Source organism: Gadus morhua, chromosome 5 (assembly GCF_902167405.1).
Source record: "Gadus morhua chromosome 5, gadMor3.0, whole genome shotgun sequence".
In the NCBI taxonomy this organism is placed as follows: domain Eukaryota; kingdom Metazoa; phylum Chordata; class Actinopteri; order Gadiformes; family Gadidae; genus Gadus; species Gadus morhua.
The window spans coordinates 20,764,119-20,769,118 of record NC_044052.1 but is presented as its reverse complement, the minus strand read 5'-3'; positions in this window follow the sequence as shown (position 1 = coordinate 20,769,118).

The following is a 5,000-nucleotide window of genomic DNA, read 5'->3' as shown; positions in this document are numbered from 1 at the left end:
CCTTGCAAGTAAAGAATTCATTTGAATACCTGAAACATTTATTGCTTGCGAAACCTCACAGAGGGAGTTTCTAATGAAGACCACGTAATCTTCAGTTGACCTACCACTCCAACAAAACATCACCTCTCTCTTTACCTTCCTCTATCTGTATTCCTCTTGCTCTCTCTCTTCGTTCCTCTCTCCATTTCTTCCAGACTCTTTTTCCTTGACTCTCTCTCTCTCGCGCCCCTCTCTATCTCTTTCGCCCCTCTGTCTCCCCCAATCTTTTTTTCTCTCTCTCTCTCTCTTGCCAATCTCTCTCTCCCTCTTTCGCCTTTCTCTCTCTCTCATACGCCAAACTCTCTCTCCCCAACTCTCTCTCTCTCTCTCTCTCTCTCTCTCTCTCTCTCTCTCTCTCTCTCTCTCTCTCTCTCTCTCTCCCCAACTCTCTCTCTCTCTCTCTCTCTCTCTCTCTCTCTCTCTCTCTCTCTCTCTCTCTCTCTCTCTCTCTCTCTCTCTCTCTCTCTCTCTCTCTCTCTCTCTCCCCAACTCTCTCTCTCTCTCTCTCTCTCTCCCTCTCCCTCTCCCTCTCTCTCTCTCTCTCTCTCTCTCTCTCTCTCTCTCTCTCTCTCTCAAACAGACCCTGTCTCCCCTCGTGAACATCTGGGTTCTCCAGCTTAAGGTTCCAGCGGACCGTAAACGTACAAAGCTCTACTGGAAACGTTCTCTGGGGGAGACTCATCGTGGCACGCACCACATGGCAGACGGCCAGCTCTGCTGCACATCACCGTGTCCATCGCCACGCCATCAGGCCTCGGCTGGTCCATCTGTCAGCATCCGTCACCATGGCGACAGCACCACAGCTGGAGCATCATCTCACGCCCGTCTGGCCTGAGGAGCCCTCGAGCCAAACATCGCCACCACAACCGACGCTTGATTTGAGAACGACTTCCCCTTGAATCATCCTCACATCCGTAAACATTTATAAACGTTACGCGTGTGTGTTACGCACGTCATAGATTCTGACTTCACCTGGCGCTCCCGAGCTGGGTAGAGGCGGAGTGATTCGGAGGACGTCGCTTAAAGTCAGGTGGAACACTTTGCTTGTCATCGTCTCTGCTTTCAGCCGAGAAAAAAACAAGACTGCAGAAAGTGAGTCGGCAGGTAACCTGGAGTGACTAACTGAGGCTGGGAACGGCTGGAATTAGACCGTCTAGTTCCGCCATCATCCTCCGGGGAACCGGCCCAGTCTATTATTAAAACCCTGTTTTCTCCGGGGACACGAGGAAATGTTTTTCATTTCGTTCCTTCCCCTCCGATTCGCTTCTGGGGATTGTACATCAAGCTGTCTGCATCTACGGGCGCTTTTTAGTTCTGAGGAAACAACTTCGAAAAAACTTCGAAAAAACACCCACAGAGGGTCCACGATGGGGCTCAAAGGATTCTGCTGCTTTGCCCCTCGCTTCTGGAACTCTCTCCCAGTATCCATCCTCACTATAGAGTCTCTCCCCACTTTTAAAACCTCCATCTAAACTCCCTTCTTCCGACTGGCCTATCCTACTTAACTCCAACCACCAGCCAATTTAATGAATATGTCGAATTGTTTATTTTTTAAATGCTTTAGTTTTAACTATATTTGCCTCTTTTTAAAATTGTATTTTGCTTGTCTGAACTGTAAGGCGACCTTGCGAGTTTTTGAAAGGCCCCCTGAAATAAAATGTCTGATTATTATTATTATTAGAGGGCCGATGTGTGTACGACGCAAACGCACATGTTCCGGAGGCTTATGTCACACTTTCGATTCTGCCTCACAGAACACTCAACCTACACACTCCGTAGAATCTCTCATTACATCACTGCACGCACGCGTTCACCAGGGTCTGAACGAGGGACGAACAAACGGCAGATTAGTATTCCAAAGGCATTCGTTTTCATTGGGCTAATGGTCTCCTCTGTGCCACAATTACTTTAGCGTGAAAGTCACTTCAATTAAAGTGCGCTCGGATGAAGACGTGCGCTGGAGAATCATCTATTACATTCTCTGTACCAGGTATTCTCTGTTGGATGAGGGCGCTTAGACAGTAGGAATGACACGATTCTGTCTGTCAGCAGCAAAGACCGATGGCTCTCTGACTGCAGGCTCACTCATAAGCGAGACTTCGGCATGAATCCAAAGTGTTTAACATATCCTCTGTACAAACGCACAGACCATTTCACGAATACATTGTACACTTGCATGGAGCTGAGAGAGCAACGCAGAAAGGGTCTTTAAGCCAAGGGTCATGTTGTTGCTGTTACATATTCCTCCTGCACACTGCAGAGTGTGTGGGATCAAGGGAAGGCTGGGAAACCAATGTCGTTTAATGTCTAGAGAAAGAGATATATAGAGAGAGCGAGCGAAAGAGAAAGAGATTGTGTGTGCGTGTGGATGTGTGTGTGTGTGTGTGTGATAATGAGTGTGAGAGAGAGACTGTGTGTGTGTGTGTGATAATGAGTGTGAGAAAGACAATGTGTGTGTGATTGTTTATGTTATGTATTTGCGTCTGTGATTATGAATAAGAGAGAGTGTGTGTGTGTGTGTGTGTACATGTGTGTTAGTGTGATTATGAGTATAAGAGTCAGTGTGTGTGTGTGAGTGTTTGTGTGTGATAATGAGTGTGTGTGTGAGTGTGTGTGTATGATCATGAGTGTGTGAGAGACTCAGTGTGTGTGTGAGTGTGTGTGTATGATCATGAGTGTGTGAGAGACTCAGTGTGTGTGTGAGTGTGTGTGTATGATCATGAGTGTGTGAGAGACTCAGTGTGTGTGTGAGTGTGTGTGTATGATCATGAGTGTGTGAGAGACTCAGTGTGTGTGTGAGTGTGTGTGTATGATCATGAGTGCGTGAGGGTCTCTTTATCCACATGGCACCGCGGGGCTACAGACGGACGCACTCGGCGGCGGCGGTCGTTAGCACGGCTAGCGCAGGTGGTAGAGTGTGTCGTTAGCGGTGAGCTAGCCGTAGCGTCACTCAGCTAGCCCTGCTGACTGATGGGCCAGACGGAGAGAGAGAGAGAGAGAGAGAGAGGTGCTCCGGCTGTTGGTCTATGTCGCCCGCCCGATGCCTCTCCCCATTGTGACAGCTCCCGTACTAAGTGTTTGCTCGCGTCCTCGAAGCCGTCCCGTCACGTCGGCGATGGGTCCTCTGACATCACAACTTCGACCCCCCCCCCCCAGACATCCCCCCAACATCCCCCCCTACCCCTCTTCATCCTCCTCCATCATTCCTTACATGTCTCCCCCTCTCTGGCATCTCTCCATCCATCCTCCCTCTCCCTCCTTTCCTCCCTCTCCCTTCCTCCATCTGCTCCCTCTCCTCCCCCCTTCTCCCCTCTCCCTCCCTCCATCAACTCCTTCTACTCCCCTCCTCTCCTCCCCTCTCTCCCTTTCTCCCTCCCCTCCCTCCCTCCCTCCCCCCTCCCACCCTCCCTCCCTCCCTCCCTCCCTCCCTCCCTCCCTCCCTCCCTCCCCTCCCTCTCCTCTCACCATCTCCAGTGTGACTAAACTCTAGAGGACTTTAGGAGTCCCCGCCCCCCTACCCCACTATAACCAACCTCTCCCTCCTCCCCCCACCCTCTCCCCTCCTCCCTCCCTCCCCCCTCCCTCCCCCCTCCCTCCCCCTGGTGTTTATCCGTCTCCTCACCGCCTCTTAACCTTCCAGATCGGAAGAATGAAAAGGGACGAAAATAAAGAGAAATAAATGAGTCTCACCTCCGTTTGTCCTCTCGCTATTAGAGGCGCTCCCCCTCCTCCCCTTTCTGGGAGGGGGGGGGGGGGGGGAGGGAGGGGTGCAGACTGCATAGTGATGGGGTTATTAGGGCGGGACGGCTGGACAGCTGTTTTGGAGCATCGCTGCTCCTCGTGGCTCAGCAGCAGCAGGAGGAGTCACCCTCCCTCTCCTTCTCCTCTCTCCTCACGCTGAGGGCTCCAGCCTCGCTCCTGTTCCTCCTTCCTCCTTTCATTTAAACTCGTCGGTGTCTTTGCACTCCTCTCTCTCTCTCTCTCTCTCTCTCTCTCTCTCTCTCTCTGGATCTGTCTCCCTCTCTCGCCCTATCCTTTATATGCATTATCTTCTCGCACTCCTCACTTTGCTCTGTTCCAACTTCATGCTTTTCCGTTTTTATTCTCTCCATCCTCTCTTCTCCTCTACCCTCTCTCCTTCCTCCTCCTCTCTCTCCTTGCCTCTGAATCTCTCTCTCTCCCTCTCTCCCTCTGTCTCTCCCTCTCCCTCTCCCTCTCCCTCTGTCTCTCTCCCTCTCCCTCTCTCCCTCTGTCTCTCCCTCTCCCTCTCCCTCTCCCTCTCTCTCTCTCTCTCTCTCTCTCTCTCTCTCTCTCTCTCTCTCTCGCCTCATTAATCCGTAGACAGGAAACCAAATTACGCCCAATTACAAAGTCATCAGAGGCCGTCCCCGGGCCTGCTTCAGCGAGACGGCCTCCACCACCCCTCCACCTCCACCACCAGCACCCCTCCACCTCCACCACCACCACCCCTCCACCTTCACCTCCACCACCCCTCCACTATCTACCTCCATCTCCTCCTCCACCACCATCTCCTCCTCCACCACTACCACCTCCTCCACCACCATCACCTCCTCCACCACCATCGTCTCTACCATCTACCTCCATCACCTCCTCCACCAGCTTCCCCTTGACCTCCACCACCACCCCCGTTACCAGCTCTACCTCAAACCCCACCACTACCATCACCTCCAGCAGCACCATCACTACCACCACCTCCTCCACCACCATCAACTCCTCCACCACCGATAAAACGAGACTTGAGGTAAATAAGACGAAGATAACATCGCCCCCTGATCACTGAGTGGCGTGTTCTACGACCGCTTGCACTGCGTTGGCGTCCCCCAAGTTGGCGCGGGCGACAGTTGTGTGCGTGTGTAGCGTGCAATTTGCTTTCCGGGACGCAGTGGAACGGTGACGAACCTGCCTGACTGGGGGGGGGGGGGGGGGGGGGGGGGGGGGGG